General features: G+C 36.3%; 1 long non-coding RNA gene across 1 annotated transcript; it reads left to right on the top strand.

Moving 5' to 3' along the window:
• The first annotated feature begins 4,980 nt into the window (after nt 1–4,980).
• Nucleotides 4,981–20,416, top strand: LOC138223896 (uncharacterized). Its single transcript, XR_011182320.1, has 3 exons — nt 4,981–5,070; nt 16,480–16,661; nt 17,910–20,416. It is a non-coding gene; the product is annotated as an uncharacterized lncRNA (long non-coding RNA).
• The last annotated feature ends 563 nt before the right edge of the window (nt 20,417–20,979 follow it).

The raw sequence follows: 20,979 nt of genomic DNA on the forward strand, positions 1-20,979 counted from the left end.
CACATGTATTCCCTGTAGCAATACTGCAAAATTTTATTTATTCAGATTCAGGATGCTAAACACTTAAAAAAATAAAGTAAGAGTGAATTCAGAGAGTTTAAACTTGACACCACTAATGACATTCCTTATCTGTTTAATCTCACCAATCCAAAAAGTGAGAGAAGTTGATAGCAGGAGGTTCTGAGGTGGCCCTGTGGGTGCAGTGTGAGCAGGAAATCAATGTTGTGATTCAGTTTTTAGATTAGATTGACCTCTCCATCAGCTTTTGTCTCAATGTAGAGCATGTCAGCTTGCTGTGTTCACGACAGTGGAAAAATAAATAGGAACTATAGTCTGGCAGAGAAAAAGAAAGAGAAAGTGTGCTCTTTTCAGTATTATTAAAGGCCTCAATCAAGCTGGTGGATACAACCTGTCTTCTGATATTCAATCACAGATTCATCCGACTTTTCTTTTATTCCATTCGGTGCAGATAGAATCATCGGTGTTTCACTCATCCAATCACATACCTCCTACACAAAAAAACGATGGAAAAATCTCCAGACCCCAAAAAGCAACCTCCAACCAGAGTTTTTGTTGATCTGTACCACACCAAATAGTCAATGAAGCAGGGAGGCTTCTGCAAGAGTGCATCTGGGGTGGTGGAATGGGGGTAGGCTAAATAAATGCATGCAGAGTTATGGAAAATGGAAAATAGGTGAGTATTTCTACATAAAATAATAATAGTATTTATACATTTATACATAGACAGCAGCCATATCACCCAGCACCTCTAAACTAGATACCCACTGAAGCTAAGCAGGGTTGAGCCTGGTCACTGCCTGGATGGGAGACCTCCTGGGAAGCTATGGTTGCTGCTGGAAGTGGTATTAGTGGGACCAGTGGGGGCACCCTCCCTGTGGTCTGTGTGGGTCCTAATGTCCGGGTATAGTGGCGGGGACACTATACTGAAAAGGGTGCTGTCTTTCGGATGAGATGTAAAACCGAGGTCCTGACTCTCAGTGGTCATTAAAGATCCCCAGGCATTTATCAATAAGAGTAGGGAGTTACCCCGGTGTCCTGGCCAAATTTCCCCCCTCAGCCTTTACCATGGCCTCCAAATTGTCCCCATGTATGATTGGCTTGCACCAGGGTGTACTGCTCGTTGATTTCCGGGTAGGCTCCAGCTTCCCGCGATACCCTATGGTATAAAGCAGTTTGGCAAATGACATGACATGAGATTTATACATAATATAGCCAAAGTGTGTGGTTACAGTGTGACCTGTTCCTAAAAAAGTAAGTGAAATCTCAGAGAATTCAAAAGCATTTTGAAAGTGGTATGAGTAAACATTGTTCAAAGAAGAAATCTAATGGAAATGCTTTTGCTGTTCACTGCTGAACAAGAACACTGCTGAGTTAAGTATACTGTATGTATGTTATGAGGATCAGTAATATACTCAAAGCCGACAATATACAGTAGTTTTCTACTATTATAAGAACTTTATAGTAGATATAACTTAATAATGTGAGAAGAAACAAAGTTTGTAAGTTGGGCAGTGATTATACCAATTTTCATTGGTGTAACTTTCTTGAAATACACACTGCATTCAGAAATGTTTCTGAGCATTGCTTTGTGGTTTCTTTGTTTCTGGCACAATTTAATGGTGCTCTAGATGGGGACAAATATAAAAGACAAAAGGCTAGTTACAGTAATTCCAAACAAAAAGAAACAAAATATAAGACATACAAACTCTTTTCTACAAATTAGTTCCAATGACTGCAGTATATGCCTTCTAGAATTCAAATACACCCTCACTCTTTCCCTCAAAGATAGATAAGTCTTTTTTGGTCTTTACACAACAATAGATGCTCCACAGGGGAGTGTGTTCCACAAAACTAATGATAAACTGGGAGAGCTATTTCTCTGAAGCAGATAATGTGTCTCAGATCTGGTAGTATAATAGTAGTATAATACGCTTACAAAAGTGAAAAGGAGAAGATTATTTTTCTGTTGTACAGAAGGTTTAAGTGGTTATTAGTTTCAGGAGGTTTCAGACAAAATTGCTTATAGTAAGCATCACGAAAATTTATAAAACTTTTTTCAGTTTTATAAGTGCAAACCATGTAATGTATACATCATCTAGTTTCTATGAGCTAAAAAGAACTTTATACCATACCACTTTTTTCACTGAGCTTTAAGGGTTAGGGAGAATAATTAACTTGGGGAAATGCAGTTCTGTTTACAGAACTGTAAACAGTGCAGTAAATCTTTCTTGACCTAGTTCACCATGTACAAACAATAATCAGGTCACCTTTCAGTGGCTCTAAAACAAGTGCTCTTAGTTTGATTGCAAAAGATATAAAAACCTTTAATATTTAATTTAAATATCATATATTGTAATTACATCCAGTAATACTGTACCTAATATACAGTATTTATAATGTTTATATAAATTATAATGATATTATTGTACAATAGAAATATTGCCGTACAGTGTATTATGATAAATGATAAATTGTTATAATATATTATAATTAATATAGTATTTATATGATATGGACAATATGTAGATATTTAATATAAGACATATATATAACCATGTATTTTCTCTTTATTATTTATTACACAAGGATAATTGATCATCCTGTTGGTGTGTGATATAATAAAAGCTTAAATCAAAAAGAAAAATGTGAAGAGCTCACATCCCATTTTCACACTTTATTATCTTCTCAGTCTGGTAAATGTAACAGAGTATATGACAAAACATGTATGGTGAGAGAGGTGCTAGGGCGTTAGTTATTACACAGTGTAACAACATCACTTCTACGTTCATCTATTGTAGGGAGTCATATTTCAGACTGATATGAGCTCCTCCCTGGCCTGGCTGAAGTTCACCAGTTTATATTGCACTGTATTTGATACAATAATTAGCTTAACAGTCATGAAAATGCACTTGGTTGACATACCAGAGTTTGAGCAATTTAGAATTTTTCTTTCAAATATTTCCAAGTCAGTTTCCCATGGCTTGGTTGCATTTTATATGTTTTGTTGACATCCTGGATATAAAGCAAACTGTACACACAATTAGTCCTTATGCCTTTGAATTCTGTAGGTAGGACAGTCTTCAGGCTTTACTTATTTGTGCATTATGATGTCCTCTACATTCCAGAAAATTCTTAAATAAATTATACTTAGCTTCTAAATAAATTCAAAGCACCTTTGACTAGATGTTGCATTGTAGAGTAGACTATTATAAAAATAAACATACTTCATCGTATTATTATTTTTTAATTCTTCTTGATCCGTATTTCAATCCCTTCACATTACATAGAACAAATTAACTCTATTATAACTATTTATATAAGTAAGAGTAAGAGTCCAAGGCTTTGGTTGACAACTATGTAAAGTTCTAAAGCTCATGGCGGCTGGGCCATAATAAATTAAATCACTATTGGACTTGGTTGAGCTGAGGGTGCTTAGGACAGTGAATGCATTGGATGGGTGCATCACATTACAAACATTTAATTTAGGAGGTGTTAGTTAAACCAAGTATACGATAAAGCAGAACTATTTTCCCTCCCATCTGAACAATCACTGTAAATGATAACAAGACATTTCAGTACCTTTCTTGTCTCTGGGTTTTCCTGTTTTGGTCACAGTATTTGGTGATGTGTTATAAACACATGCTTTGGGGTTATTTATCATGGCTAAAATGAGTTCCCTGCCAGGCATTTTAATATAGGATAGAAATCTGTCCTGAAAGGGACAACGTTTTTCTGCTTCTGATAAATGAGCACTCCAGGTAATCCAATTAAAAACTGCACACAGCAATCCACGATACTGTTGGTTCAATATAAGGATTGCTTTTGATTTGCGCTGTCACAGATGCGCTCCGGATGTGAGTACGTTTTTCAGGAATGTCCTGTAATATAGGAATGTTGGGAATACATGTCCAATGTGCTGTCAGATGAAACTTTGTGACTGTGCCAATAAATCTCCATACTGCTAAGTGAAGAGTCTTGGTTACTATCCATCTTCAGGCTGAACGTCTTTTACTGCCATGTCTAAATGCAAAAACAATTTATCTTGCAGAGCTGGATATAATCTAAGATAGTTCCAGATCAGACTTCGTTCCAGGATTTTAAACAAGTTATAAAAACTCATAAAAATAAGCACAGCCAAGCTGCACAAAAACCAGCAGTCTGGATAAACTGTTTTTTTTGTTCACTGAATTTGTTTCCCCCTTTGTTTTGTGTACGTTCCCCTATAAGAGTTGTGTTATCATTATTTTTGTATCTATTTGTCATGTAATAAAACAAAACAAAAAATTGTTGTGCCACCATATTGTGGCACAATAAGCTACATTGTGGAAGGCAAGAGAGATCTAGTTATGGTTATGTTGCGGTTAGACCTCGCCAATGCATATGGGTCAATACCTCACAAATTAGTGGAAATGGGCACTAATGCAGCCCTACAGCCAATATCAGGAACCTTATCTTGGTCTGTTATCACAGTTCAGCCTGAAAGTTTCATCTGGTGCAATAACATCAGATTGGCACCAGCTGGAGAAGGGAATCATTACTGGCTGTATCATTTCAGAGATTCTTTTCTCCATGAACATGCTGGTCTAGTCAGCCGAAGCAAGATCCTTGACAAGTTCGGCTTCTCCATGGGTGATATATCGATCCCTTCCATAGCCAGTACCTCTGCAGGTGGCAGGGTTTACCATGAAGCCTCAGATGTATCACTTTGCACGGGCAAAAGAACAAGGGAGGCTACCCATCAGAGAGAGGTTCTGCAGTATAGAGAATCCAGCAACCTAAAGACTCCCTGGTGGGGATTGAAGTGAAAAATAGCAAGAAGTGAAGCACACATGATTCTGTCAAACAGAGTGAAGCACAGCGCAGGTAGGGGCTTTGGTGTCTGGACAAACAGCCCTGGGCTGTTTTCCAAAAACATATTACACTGTGTGTTTCACAAGACGGCACGTGGAGGTTCAGTACTGAACCTCATGGAATTTATACCATGATTCTCCAAACAAGGCAGGAGTTAGGAAGTCTACTGTATAAGCGGTGTCACATACGTTGCAGTGGGTATGTACAATAATCTTACAAGGTACACCTTTTATGGTTCTGGGGAATGTCAAGATTAAGGATTGTGATCTATAAATTGTCTTTCATTGTTTCACACTGTTAGATTTGGAGAGCAGAACCATCCAAATCAGATTCTAATTTGTGAGTATAAATGTAAAGGTCAGCAGCCATGGAAAGCTGTTTCTCCTTTATTCAGGTTAATTAAGTTGTATTGTAAGTCTGTTTAGACAGTTCTGTTTTTTTGGCACTGTAAAATGATGAGAACTACTTAACATTCCCATTTCCATAATATACTTACCGTATGTATAATATATGTGGTTGGGTTGTTGATGCAAAATTTTGAAAAGGATATACTGTGCAATTGTATGAGCTGTAGATGACATTTTAAAAGATATGTAAAAGTTATGTCAAAGCACTTGGCCCTGAAATATAAAAATCACATTCTCTCTTGGTATCAATTTTGTTACTTTATCTGGCATCCTGACAAAAACTTGACCTCATTTTCTTGCGCTCCACTGACATGTGACTCTCCAATCACCATCGGTTTGGGCTCCAAATCTTAAACATTCAAGAGAGAGAAAGAGAGGCTGTGTGCGCTCTTGCACGTTGCCTGGATAATAGCACAGCAGGGAATCTGAATAAGACCAGCACATTAACAGCCTGACTGGCTTTCTTAGGACAAAGCAGGGATTCAGTATCCTAGGTAATAAAATAGTTGGCTGGATAACAGCGCACGATAAGCTTTGGTACTCAATAAGCATTTCTTTTTATAAATAGCCTTCTGCATTTGACACAAGAGAAGGAAAAAAATGGAAACACAACAAGAAAAAATAATATGCTTCTGGACCTCTGTCTGGATCTTCCTGAACATGACAAAGACAGAACCTAATCCCAAATGTCAGTGATGTTTAAAGTGCATAAATGGAAGACAGGCAATATTATGTGCCCCATTCCCATTTATTCAAGACCCCTTGTTAGGTAGATGTTATGGCAACAGCCTTAAGGCATATTTAAAGCTTTAGGCTTTTTCATAACATCTACTGTATATAATTGAAGATGTATTATTGTTTCTTGCTCTAAAATAGATATCAAACTAGGAGCAATTCATGGCCAGTTATAAATTCTCTTTCATTCCCCTCACTGTCTATTTAACTAACATACCTAAAAGAGTCCCTTTCATTCTTGTTTTTTTGCAAAACCATAAACAGTAAGTTAAAGTTAGTGTCATGCCCTCTGCAGCCAGAGGGCGCTCCTTCTCTGTCCTGTCCCTAGTTTCCGGTCTGCTGTCCTTCCTGTCCCTCTCTTCCTTGGGCTATATATTTCCGGGTCTTGCACTCTGTCCTGGCTCAGCATTGAGGTTCGGATGTCCTGAGACCCGCCTAGCACCAGGGCGCCCCACGTCCGCTCCCTGAGGGCATAGGTTTCTATTCGGCATTCCTGAACTTTTTGCACTAATGAGCCCGGGCCTTTTTCCCGTCTCGCCGCTACGCATATGGGTCTTTTTCCGCTCTCCTGCTCCCCACGGTTTGTCCCTTTGGACGTCCGTGACAGTTAGTATATCAATACATCATTTGAATTAGCAATTAACTAGAAGGTACATTTCCAATAAAAGGCTGGTTTGTATTTTATATTTAAGGTGCCTGAACAAATGACAAGTATGACAAATAAGATATATCTGGAGAAATATATGATTGGAAAAAATGATCCAATAGTAAATACCCTCACATGAATAGGTACGTAGAACAGTCTTTTGCATTGGCTCTGAGGAAATGTGGCCCGTTTTCCATTGTAACAGTGTGGGAGTGGGAGGAGCAGCGGCAAGCACCAGTAAAAGACGACGCCCTGTCTGAGGGGGCAGACATACCGGTGTGAGATTAGAGAAAACTAAAAATAACACAAAAAGGGGAAAAAAATAAACAAAAATGACAAAAAAGGAAAAAATGTGACGTTGTGTAGCCAAGTTTTTGTTATCTGTGTTGGCATAAACAACATTGGATGTTGTCTGTAACACTTCATTCCATCAATTACCAATTTAACTGATTTAACTGAAGAATGGGACCAAATCAGTGTTCTTCCTGGGAACACTAACAGAATGGGAGAATAACATCATACATTGACCTGTTCAAACAGCACAAGAAAAATGTTATTTGCACAGATATGAGGGATTACATCTGAATGAGAGGGTTACCAGTCACCTTGGCACAAGAATCCACAAAGAAATACAGAAATATTTTAACCAAAATAGGCATAGAAAAAACCAATGAAAATCTAAAGGGAATATACGGGAGGAATAAAGTAAAAAGCAAACCCAACTGAAAACATAAACAAATGATGAGGTAATTAAATGTTTATTCATTGTTATTAGTGTTTAATAACACTAATATTGGACTAGGACTAATTAAAAACAAAACACATGAAGTAGAAGCTATCACATTTGTAGGTGTGATGGATGCAGATTTGTTCTATGATTTGAACTCCACTATGCCAAAACATTCTAAAGGTTATAGTGTTAGGCATATACTATAGACCACCAAATGCAGATATTAATTTAAGTCACCTCTGTATAATTCCATTGAGAATTCATGTGGAAAGAAGACCTAAATGTACCCTATATAGACTGGGAAAATCCTATCAGGGATGGCAGCTGGAGAGACTGATGTGGTAGAAATGATTAATGACCGCTTTCCTATTTACTTTGTTGGAACACCTTTGAGAGGAAATGCTTGTACTAATCTGAGCTGAGAGAATCATTAGAGAATTGTAATCTCTTTGAAACTATACAAGTTGAGTCCAAATAAAAAAAATACAATTTCAAGAAAGCAGACTTTGTCAACTGTCAATTCTAAATTGTAAAAAATATAATTTCAGGAAAACAGAAGGAAAGAGGCTGACATTAAGAGACATACTGAATCAGTAAATCAAAGTACATAGTATTACCCAACTGGTTTAACAACCCAATAGGGTAAAGAAAAAGAAAAGGAAAGTACTTCATAAAATGAGTAAAAACAGCATGATTAGGTTAAATAAAATGAGTTAAATGAATTGGGAGCACAGGTAAAAAGTTTATTAGAAAGCCAAGAGAGATAAACAAATATTGCTCTACTATAGAGACTAGAATGAATAATAAAAACATATATGTCACTATTGAAATAGCAAACCTTAAAGGGTGAAGTAAAATGTATACAAGATAGTAATATAAATCATATTTATACTAAATGAGAACTTCACTCATGTTTTCACTTAAGGAAACAGCAACACGCCTCAGGCAGCAGAAAGACAATGTTCTGTATTAAATAGTATTAACATAGAAGAGACAGACGTGTTTCAAGTACTAGAAGCACTCAAGAATAATAAATCCCTGGGTCTGATGGTATCTTACCAATTTTACTTAAGGAAACAAGAGGTGTAATTCATAAGCCATTGACCTAACATTTCCAACAATAAGTGAAGACAGAGTTAGTATTCATGGACTGGACAATTGCTAATATCATACAATAATAATAATTATTATAATTGCTTACACATATATAGCACTTTTCTGGACACTGTAGATTGCATCCATAAAAAAGAACCTTAAAACTGACCCAAGTAATTCTAGAGCAAAAATCTAACTTCTCTTATACAGTATTTCTGTTACAAGAAAATAGCTTCTTCCCCAGAGCTGTCAAGTTGGTGACACGCCTCCACTCCCTTCCACCTTATTATGATCTCTCCTAACATCCTCCTGTACCCACAACCACTGTACTCCTACACCACCACACACACATGTAAGGCGAAATTGTACTGTCCCCTCGATAGCCCAGTAAAACTGTAACAGGCATAATAATATTTAATATTTATTAATTAACCATACTACTTTTAACCATACTATTTTTTGCACTGTTCCAAGAATTTCCTTGCACTGTTTTTGTCCTGTTATATTTTCTCTGTTTGCGGAATTTTGCACAGTTTTGATTACTTGATTACATGTTATTTATGTTATGTTATTACATGTTACTGTTATTGCTATTGTGTAACTGTCTATTGTCTTATCTTCTGTCCTATTTATACAGTGCCTTGCGAAAGTATTCGGCCCCCTTGAACTTTTCAACCTTTTGCCACATTTCAGGCTTCAAACATAAAGATATAATTTTTTTATTTTATGTGAAGAATCACCAACAAGTGGGACACAATTGTGAAGTGGAACGAAATCTATTGGATTTTTGAAACTTTTTTAACTAATAAAAAAATGAAAAGTGGGGCGTGCAAAATTATTCGGCCCCCTTGCGTTAATACTTTGTAGAGCCACCTTTTGCTGCGATTACAGCTGCAAGTCGCTTGGGGTATGTCTCTATCAGTTTTGCACATCGAGAGACTGAAATTCTTGCCCATTCTTCCTTGCAAAACAGCTCGAGCTCAGTGAGGTTGGATGGAGAGCGTTTGTGAACAGCAGTTTTCAGCTCTTTCCACAGATTCTCGATTGGATTCAGGTCTGGACTTTGACTTGGCCATTCAAACACCTGGATACGTTTATTTGTGAACCATTCCTTTGTAGATTTTGCTGTATGTTTGGGATCATTGTCTTGTTGGAAGATAAATCTCCGTCCCAGTTTCAGGTCTTTTGCAGACTCCAACAGGTTTTCATCCAGAATGGTCCTGTATTTGGCTGCATCCATCTTCCCCTCAATTTTAACCATCTTCCCTGTCCCTGCTGAAGAAAAGCAGGCCCAAACCATGATGCTGCCACCACCATGTTTGACAGTGGGGATGGTGTGTTGAGGGTGATGAGCTGTGTTGCTTTTACGCCAAACATATCGTTTTGCATTGTGGCCAAAAAGTTCGATTTTGGTTTCATCTGACCAGAGCACCTTCTTCCACATGTTTGGGGTGTCTCCCAGGTGGCTTGTGGCAAACTTTAGACGAGACTTTTTATGGATATCTTTGAGAAATGGCTTTCTTCTTGCCACTCTTCCATAAAGGCCAGATTTGTGCAGTGTAAGACTGATTGTTGTCCTATGGACAGACTCTCCCACCTCAGCTGTAGTTCTCTGCAGTTCATCCAGAGTGATCATGGGCCTCTTGGCTGCATCTCTGATCAATCTTCTCCTTGTCTGAGCTGAAAGTTTAGAGGGACGGCCAGGTCTTGGTAGATTTGCAGTGGTCTGATACTCCTTCCATTTCAAGATGATCGCTTGCACAGTGCTCCTTGGGATGTTTGAAGCTTGGGAAATCTTTTTGTATCCAAATCCGGCTTTAAACTTCTCCACAACAGTATTACGGACCTACCTGGTGTGTTCCTTGGTCTTCATGATGCTCTCTGCGCTTTCAACAGAACCTTGAGACTATCACAGAGCAGGTGCATTTATACAGAGACTTGATTACACACAGGTGGATTCTATTTATCACCATCAGTCATTTAGGACAACATTGGATCATTCAGAGATCCTCGCTGAACTTCTGGAGTGAGTTTGCTGCACTGAAAGTAAAGGGGCCGAATAATTTTGCACGCCCCACTTTTCATTTTTTTATTAGTTAAAAAAGTTTCAAAAATCCAATAGATTTCGTTCCACTTCACAATTGTGTCCCACTTGTTGGTGATTCTTCACATAAAATAAAAAATTTATATCTTTATGTTTGAAGCCTGAAATGTGGCAAAAGGTTGAAAAGTTCAAGGGGGCCGAATACTTTCGCAAGGCACTGTATACTGCACCTGAGTGACTAATGAGAAACACTTTTCATTATACTATGTACCTGTGTAAGTTTAATGACAATAAAGTTGAATTGAATTGAATTTCAGTTTATGGAAATGATAATTAGAACTAAACTAATGCACATCCTACAGTACATGGATGTACAATTCTAGGGGATAATCAGCATGGATTTAGAAAATGTAAGTACTGTTTAACTAATTTGTTTGAGTTCTTTATACAACAAAATCAATTCAAAAAGATTTAAAATTCAAGACTGGGCAAACACCTGGCAGTTTCATATACACCAATTATATAGCAAATGACATTACATTGAAGCAGCAAAAACATAAACATAAACGGTACAGTAGATACAAAATGGGAAAAAAAATAAGAGGCTTCTTATAAAAAAAGACATAGTGTTTATGTTGACATCATTTTCACCTTCTTGGCAATATGGGGAAGCAAAAAAGGCTAGTAAAATGTTAGGATATATATTAAAATCATATAAGAAGATAAACATTTTTATGTTAAGATTTTACTCTACCGTATTAAGGTCCCATTTAGAATACTATGTGCAATTTTGGACATCACGTTACAGAAAAATTATTTCTGCTCTGGAAAAATTAGTTCTGCTCTGGAAGGCAACCAAAACAATATGCCAGGGCTTTAATGCATGTATTTTTCACCAGGGTTCTCTAACCTTGGTCCTGAAGAGCCACAATCCAGTTATTCTTACAGGCCATACAAATTGTTTGAAGATTCTTCTATTTTCTAAAGATTAAGGACACTTGTTTAAGCAATTTATCAGTTGTGTAAGCAATGTTTTCATGAAGGGAATTCATGAATCTTATGATTTTAGTTCCAAATGATCTCTAAAGTACTTAATTGAGCACACCACCCGTTAATCCTGGGTAAAATGTTCCAGGCCTTTAGAAATTGATCATTAAATGGCTATCTATAAACCTGCTGGTCTAGACTTTTCCCAGATAAAGACTGAAGACCCCCCTGTCCCACACTGACACACTGATAGGAAAGGTGAAAGGCATTTGAGAGCTGAACAGAGAAAACAATGAGTGGACCCGGTGCAATTATTAAAAATCCTAAAGAGGCAATGAGAAAGTCAATCCAGTAGAATTGTTCAGAATAAAATGTGAAACACAAACCAGATGTCATAAGTTGAAACTACATGGAAGGTCATTTAAAACCATGTTAAGTAGTTCTTTATCCAAAGGTGTGTAGAAATACAGAACAACCTATCCAGCTCTGCTGCAGAAGTCTATACCCTGGCTTCGCTGAAGAAATGGCTGAATGAGATAATCAGATCAATTAGCTACTGACTACCAACAGGCTAGATAGGCTGAATGCTAAAAAAAGCTTCAAGTAAAAGAAAAAAGTTTTTTCTTTAACCTTATGCTCAACATATCTCATTATAAATATATAAGCATTCATATTTTTAAAAAAAGCTTCAAAATTATTTTTGTAAAAGAAAGAAAAGACCAATTTCAAATTACTATTTAGTCTATGGCACAATAAATAATAATAACAGCTTTCTCAAGGATCAACATTATTTAAAAGGCATCTGAAATGCTTAACTCGTGATAGAAATATTGGGGTAAAAACAGGATAAACCATATGCGTGAATAGTATACTGTAAATATGAGGCTGAAGAACATTATACATACATTTCAGGTTAAGAAATATACAATTTCTTACAAAACAAATGTTATTTCTATATGATTTTTATTATACATCTAGTTACTAGACATAGTATTACCTGATTGAACCTTGTTACTTTCCAAAGTCTTACTGACAAGTGTATATAACAAATATAGAGCACTAATATACAATAATGAGGCAAGGCTTAAAAGAACCCCATAGATCCTACACCTATATTCCTGTTAAAAAATGTGTCTGAATGAACTGTATTAAAGCTATACACCCTTTTCCAAAATCAGGAAAACCATTGTATAAATAAATTTAACTATAGAACTGAAAGAAAAATCACGGAAGTTTGCTATTATAGTATATTATCTATATATTCCCTCCTCGTAAAAATGTTCAGGAAAGCTCTTATTGTTTTGTTCACAATGATTGTCAAACTGCAACACCAAGTACTAGTTGTGACAAAGCTCAAGCCTTCAATAACCAATCTTACTTGCAAAAATAAATGGTAATTTAGGATTCTATCATCATTTAATTCTGATTATATAAAAAAGGCAAAATTGCATACATAGATTTGTGTTTAAAATTCAAATAATTAAAATGCATAATAACTAACACAAAAAACAGTTAACATTTAGTACAGGACAGAGAATGTAGTGAGCATCTGTCTTTAAACTTATTCTTTTTCCAAACAGCTTAAGCATTAATTAAAAACTTCAAACCTGGTTCACACCACATTTTCTTTGTTTCACTTTTCCTGCTTTCCCATTCTCTCAGTCCAAACTTTGGTATCCACTCAACTGCACTGATCCTGAAGTGTCCACCCCTTTATCTGCTAATACAGGGGATTTAAATCCATCCGAACTGGTTACATATTCAGTTATTCACTTTATGCTTTACTCCGTATCGGAGAGAAGAATTGGAGAATCTTAATCCAATTATTAAACGTGCATTTGCAGAAAACCTAAAAAAAATTTTTTAAAAAAATTAAGGGTAAGCAAAGTGAAAATACAAGGTGTATATGGTCAAATAAAATGTATATGGGTAGCCTAAATCTTGTGACAACCTTCATGGTAAGCTGGTTCCTTCATGTGTGTTTTCGTGCTTTCATCTTTGTGAACAGTATATTAGCACATTTTCCTGTTAAATCCTGGGATAAATAGGTGTATTTGAGAGATTTGGGAAGACTGTACAATAGTTAAAAGGAAACAATAAGCAAGTGTTTTGTCCTTTAGATATTTACGCATGAGCAAAAAGACCAGTGTGATAATTAATTAAAAACATATTTAAATAAGAAAAAAATACACATAAAAATCCTGTAAACAGTCATTTCAATGCTGAATTGTTTTAGTTTCCGTACTCATCGTATACTGCATGTTGCTGTAGTTGTAATTGTACTGCCAATCGAAATGATCTTTATCATTCCATGATGGGAAAAGGAAAGCTTAGTTCACTAATGCTGAGACATTTGAAACTGAAATGGAAGATTCTGCTATAAGATATGATCAAATCAAACCAGCTCATTCACCCTTAATTCACATCTATCCTAGAAATTTCTCAATGCTTTCAAAATTTTCAAAAAGTGCATTGTTATACGAGAAAGGAAACAAACTACTATAGTTTTACAAAATGTTAAGTAAGCCACCTACTCTTTCTATGCAATGTCAATCTCTCGTCCATTTTCAACAAAACATATAGTCATCAAGAAGTTGTGAAATCATACACAACAAAGAGTTGTTTTTCTTTTAGTTCTCTTTCAGACCTTATTTTGCAGTGGCACATATTCTTACTTTCTTAGTGTTCTACAAAAGAAGATGAAAGTACTCCTCTTCTTCTTTGAGGTTGTTTTTCTTTGAGATTGGTGAAAGCTCTTGAATGAGACAAATGACCAGGTGAATTGGTAATCAGTGGAAGCTGTTAATATAATGAACTGCTGTAATGTTTCCCAGTGCATAAAATAGCTTCCAAAGCTAATTAGTTGCTGGCCTGTGTGACTATGTCCAGCTCTAGCAAGCTCTTGTCATCCCACTCTTAAAACACAAAATCACCACTTTTAATAATTAGGTTTTGAACACTTGGCAAGCTCTTGTCATCCCACTCTTAAAACACAAAATCACCACTTTTAATAATTAGGTTTTGAACACTTAGGTTTTACTTCAAGTAATTGCTGCTTTTCATAAGAGAATTCAAGGAAAAAAGCAGCACTATTTATTTTTTTCTGTCCTGGTTTTCTTATGCTGTGGTTTGTCCTAGATGCCAGGGGTAAACGATTGGTAATGAATTAAAATACTTAACATCAAGATCAAGTATCCCCACCACAGGAAATCAATTTCACTATTTATGAATGCACGCTACTGTATGTGGACTCCTTAGCAGCAAGGATTGACATTTTGGCAGGCTACTTCAAGATATCAGCACTCTAAATGGAAACATCCATTTCAACACAATTAGAATGCTTTTTTGCACTCTTCTACTAACCTCATTGTATTCTCAAGCAAACCAACTTTCTTTCCTCATCTGGGCCACATAATTTATGGTCCCGATCTTTAAAACAATCCTGAATTCACACATGGTTAAAGTGTCCCCAATTATATATGGGAATGGTGAAATGTCCCCAATTATACAGTATACATGTATGTGGAATGGTGAAAATGACAAAATTCTACGTTACCTTAAGAAAGAGGAAGAAAGGTAGGGAGCTGAGGCAGATGTTACAAATGACAAGAATTATGTGACATGTACTGACCAGTGTGCAGAATTCCTATAATTTTCTTATCATCACAGATGTTTTTATCTCACAGACATGAAAATCTCCCCAGATTCCGCTTTTTGCATTTGTTATGTTTTCTTTTGGGTCCTCATTTCAATGTTTTCTGGTTTATCAAGAGGGACAAACGTTTCTTTTGTCAGTGTTGATCAATTATCCTTTTATGCATATTCCATACCACTCTTCGAATAATGTCCCAAATTAATTTTTTAACTCCTTTTTCCTTTTACAGCTTTTTCTTTCACAAAACAGTAGTCAGCACATCTCCTGCTCATAGATTCTGAATCATCCTTGCGTTCAGAGACCAGGTTTCTATATGATCACCGGGAAAATGTATGGCTCAAAAGACTTTCCTTTTGAGGCAAAAATCTAATTAAACCTTTATTTTTGTGTCTAATATTCCAGAAGAACATTTCACATTTCACATTTTGAATCCTCTTTTTATTTTACGCATATAGATCTCCTTAACTGAAACTAACTGCCTCAAATATATGTAACTGTTAATGCCTTAAAGTTAAAGTTTCAAATAAAAGTCCATAGCTGTAACTTTATTTATCCTTCTTTCTTCTAACTTTTAATTTTGCAGTTAACCATTATCTGTTTCATACTGTATAATGTTCTTATTTATGTTCTGTTTCAATCCCAGGCTTTTCTTGGCTTCAGGTTTTGTATTCATATTTCTATTTCTTCAGATTTACTGTAAATACTGATCTCTAGAACAGCATATAAGTGATTAAAATAGGTTCCATTTATTTTTATTCCGTTTGTTCCCTGTCAGGTGTTTTCAAGACATCTTTAAAAGTTGCTTTATAAACAGCTTGAAGGAACTTGTAGCTTCTTGATTAACTCTTTTCACAGCACTGGAATTCTCACTATCTTTTTGTAGCCTAACTGTTAATGCTGCATCCCTGCTCCACAAAACTTAGATATAAATATTCCATTCACGCATTGCATGACTCATAAACTGAATCACATGGCCATAAAGTGTATCACATTTGAATAGTTGTAAGCATAATAAAGGACAATGACAGTAATTTAGTCGGCAATACTTAAAGGTCCCTCTGGGTTTTTAAGGGATAATTCTGGGAGCAGATAAGGTTGAACATGGGGGATGGGTAGATTACACAAGGAGCATACCAAATGGGGCACAAGTGAGGAACTGAAGCTGAAGTGAGTCAGGAGTTCAAATTGATTTTGAGTTATTAATATAAATTGTACAATTTTGTGCAAAATATAAAAAAATTACAGAAACATTAACTTATCAATATATAATATATTTACATTTAAATTATATATAATGTAACACTTCAGGGTTCTGGCAGGCGCCCTTGCCGTTGCTGGTAACAGTCAGCCCCACACCGTCAGGGATGCAAACCCAGGCCTCCGGCATCACTCAACAGGGACCCAGCCTGGTGAGCTAAAGAGAGATCTCCTCCCAGCCCAGCGGCTGTGGTCCTGCTATTACAGGGAAGGGCAGTGATGTCACCGGTCTGGTAAGCCGGCTCTTACACAGTAACTGTCGTCCAAATGCGTTACAATAAGCATGTCAAATGTCTAAAAGGTCTTTATTTCCTAAATGGTGGTCACTTGAACAGAGACGATTTTTACAGCCCATAATTAAACTATTTTTGCTCAGGTTGTTTTCAATACACAGGTAGATAAAACCATAGTGATTTTTCATTTAGTTGCAGTTGTCACCATGACCCTCAGCAGGAAAAGGGGATGGAAAGACACATGTATAAATGTTGTTATGAAACTGCTGAAAGTCTTATCTTATTGTCTCAGTTTCACCTGATATGGCTTCCTCGGACGTTATCCACATATTTTGCAGTTAAGACTACAGGGGGCAGCCAATACAATCCAGTTTGTTAATTTAAGTGATTAATAAGACAAAGAAAAGTGTAGGAAGAGAAGGGGTCTTGGGAGGCAGCGGGTAGTCCACTAATCCAGACAGAAAAATGTTTTATTTCTTTTTACGCAATGAACCATCATCAAGTAACAGCCTAAATAAACAGTCAAGTGTGCCAAATGGGCGGAAATTGTGTTAGTGAATTTGAAGAGGCTTTGGCCCCATTAGCATACCAAGTCAGCTTGTTCTGGCAGACTCAAGTAAAGAACATGCACTCATTTATTTCTCATTGTTTTTGTTTGTTTTTAATAGCTGGGGACCTTGATCGAGTCTGATGATTTGCTTGGGTTATAGGAGCCTGTAGAATACAGACAGGGTATTATTATCAGATTATCACATTGGGTTAATAGGCTTTGTGATTTCAACAGTGTTCAAATCTTAATAAATTACCTGGAAAAACAATGCCTCGCAATCTGAAACAAAGCAGAATCTTTAGTGGTGACAAAGTCAAAAAACAGCTTTCATGTATCACTGATGATGCAGATAAAATTCTGCATAAGATAAAACTCTGTTACACTGTCAAAATCATCAATGCATTATGGATCTGTGTGTTTCAATAATGGAATAGCTTGGTGCTGTAAGCTTGTTCCCATGCAGATTGCAACCTAATTTTGTTGCAGAAAGAATCGAAAGAATCAGCCTTTCTGTCTTTTACCAATCACTTCAGACAAAATGGTTGGTAAAAGGCTTACTATGAACCCAACAGAACTTTTCAGAGATCATAACATTCATAGGCATTTACAATCTCATAATTTTTGACTGAAAAGTTGCTATGTACTGTACGATGTTTTGTCTAAAGTAACTTTTACAGATATGATGATATTTTCTACAGGACAACTATTAGACTGGGGCAGATCTGAACAGTGGATCCTGTGCAGGACTCAGAAGAGTGAAAAAAACACTAAGCCGAATCGCTAGACAAAAGGAAAAAAATCAGGAAGCCAGAAAGAAGGTCTGAACACGGAGTGACAGGAACGAGGCAACAATCCAAAACTCTAGGCGAAGTCAAAAACCAAGCAGTCAAGTAGGTCGGAACACGGAAGAACTACGAGAAAGCTACAATCCAAAACAGAAGGCGAAATCGGAAACGAGAGGCAAGCAAGGAGATCAGAACCGGTGAAAATCAAGAGAGAAACGCGCAGTAGGAAGCTCGAGGAGAATCCGTAATAGTGAGCGGGGAAGTAAAGAAAAAGGAGAACTAAAATAGGGACGGGAGAGAAAGGTGATTGGCGTGTTACTTGCCGCGCGAGCTTGTGTTACAGGGTGTGCGTGTGGGAATGCAAGAAGGAACAGAGGCGCGAGTGGAATGCGTAACAACAACTGAACAAATCTTGCACTATGGATACTGTTTCCGTGATTTTCACTGATCACATTTTGTGTATGTTACTTGCCATTTCATTTCCTCCTGTATTAACTCAAAACATAATACTAAATTTATTTTGAATATGGACTAATTTCCTACCTGCAGTCATTCAGCTTTTGAATAATACTTTTTGTTATAGAAGATCTCATCAGAGAGGTTTTGGCCATTTAGAATGGCTGCCATACGTTTTTCCATGCATCAATTGGTATAGAAAAATAAACAAAAATACACTAACACAGATGTACTTGCAAACAACGTGCCAATTACTGTCACGGTTTGAAGAAATGATGACTCATAAAACCAAAGCAAAGATCCAGAGTGCACTGATATTTGTTGCTTGAGTCTTCTTTGGAACTTGCTTTGCAATACCTGTTCCAAAACCTGGGACAGAATTGGGCCCATGTGGATACTTTTCTATTCTTTGCCAGAAGTTACATGAGTCTTGCAATCTAAGTAATGGAACTTACATTAGTGTTACAATCTAATGCAATGTATACCTAATAAGCCGTCTGCATTAGTTTATTAGGTATAGTTCCACGTCATGATGCCATATGCATAAGCAAATAGTAGCAATGCCCACTACGTGCTTACTTGCAACTAATGATGAGTATGTGATCCAAAAAATTAAGAGGGAACAGTCAAAAGTAAGAACATCTGCTCTATAATATTTATAATTATTAAGATAATCCCCATAGCCTACTATTCAGTTTGGTTTTAATTAGTTTCAGCCTGACTCAAGCATGGCACAAATGTAATGGTCCTCTCTTGGGTTCAGCTTTTTTTATTGTTCTGAGAGTATATGGATCAGTTCTGACTTTCTGGCATTTCAGAAATTCACATATGATTTTTAGTTTAACAGTGATTACCTTCCTAATTTCAATCTTAAAACAAGCCAGTATTAGCTAGCAGATGAAGTTGAAATCCACAGATACACCATGCCTTAAAGACCAGGACTGGACAGTCTTGAGCTACAGACAAGTAGTTTAGTGGCATGTCTTCTACAGATTGAGACACTCTCAATTCCCAGATGTCTTTGCTGCATGCATTGATGCATACTGCTTTATTTAGGTGATGTAATGAATTGAGCTTCTCTCCATAGGTGCTATGGAATGAAATCCGAATTTCTGATGTTTGTGAAACATCTTTCTTTAGATTGCTCTATATAGCTTCACTATTTAGACCACAGGCCGAGCTCTCACAGTGTAATTTAGGGTGATATTTCACCCTCCTCTGGTTCCTTTTCTGCAATCTAAATCTTTCTGCAAAAAACAGTGGTTTGGGAGAAAACTTCTGCTTCCTGAACTTTTGCAATGTCATTTTAAGTTTGTGTTCCTTGTTTGTCCGTTTGATCCATGCTCCAAGCTTCCACGCTGCTGTTACAACAAAACATCATACTTATACTGTAAGCAAAACCTTGTTGGTTTCTTTTCTTGTTAATAAATTCAGATTTTTAAGTCTTTCCATTCTTTGTGTTATCCACACAATAGCAAGTCGAACTTATGCTCGTAATTGTTCGTGCAAGCACAGTCATTTCACCCTCTGCAGTTTCCCTTTGTTTCGTTGATGTTTGGTTCCTCTCACTGGTATGAACAGATTAGATACACAATGTTAAATTCCTTACATTACTTTCATGACATAGCTGGGTAGGCAAAGGTCACCAATCCTTGCTGCCAGTTTTGTTTTCTCTCTAATATTTTTTGTTGTATTTGATGGTGGATTTATTTGGCATTAAGCACAGAGTTAAAATTGTGAGTACTTTATTGCCTGTGGCAGACAAGCCATTCAAATGGAAAGATGGTGAGCCAGTCCCATACAAATTTTGTTTACAAAGAATAGATAATGTACTGTAATACTGTATGTACTACACTGAAAATGAGATATTGACAAGGAAGAATCACCTGAAGGCATACATTTATATATTATCATAAACTTGTATTATGGTTTGTATTAATTAATTATATTATTGTCAAAGTGACACCTGAAATAAAAAAAACATTTTGTTTTATTATTTCAAAGACGTTGTGAAGAATTGGAAATATATAAATAAGAATAATATTACATATATTATACTTGTGTGTTTAATATTCCTTACTGATACTGTACAATAAATATAGTATAATATACTGTTTATTTAAGCAGTACAGAAAAATGGTTTTGAATGTATATTTGGGTTTTGTTAAAAGTAACACTGTGAGTGATAAAAGTATCCCCTGTCAATGTTGGAATTAAGTGGGAAACAATAATAATTGTTTATAATTAACAATGACATTTTGTACTTAATGTAGGTTTATTTTAATTCCAGTAGCCCTCTTTTACCATAAAGATGTTAATAATATGTTGAATAATGTATTATGTAAATATTAAATGTGATCAATAGTTGGTTCAGAACGCATGGAACTCAAATACATGCAGACCGAATCCAGATGCATTCTTTCAAGTCAGAACACTAGCACATTGAGTAAGTAAATCCAGGTTGGGTGACCATATTGCTCCGTGTTCATTAATAAAGGGTTTTAAAAATCCCCCTAAACTGCCCAGC

This window comes from Lepisosteus oculatus, chromosome 2, assembly GCF_040954835.1.
Source record: "Lepisosteus oculatus isolate fLepOcu1 chromosome 2, fLepOcu1.hap2, whole genome shotgun sequence".
Classification (NCBI taxonomy): Eukaryota; Metazoa; Chordata; class Actinopteri; order Semionotiformes; family Lepisosteidae; genus Lepisosteus; species Lepisosteus oculatus.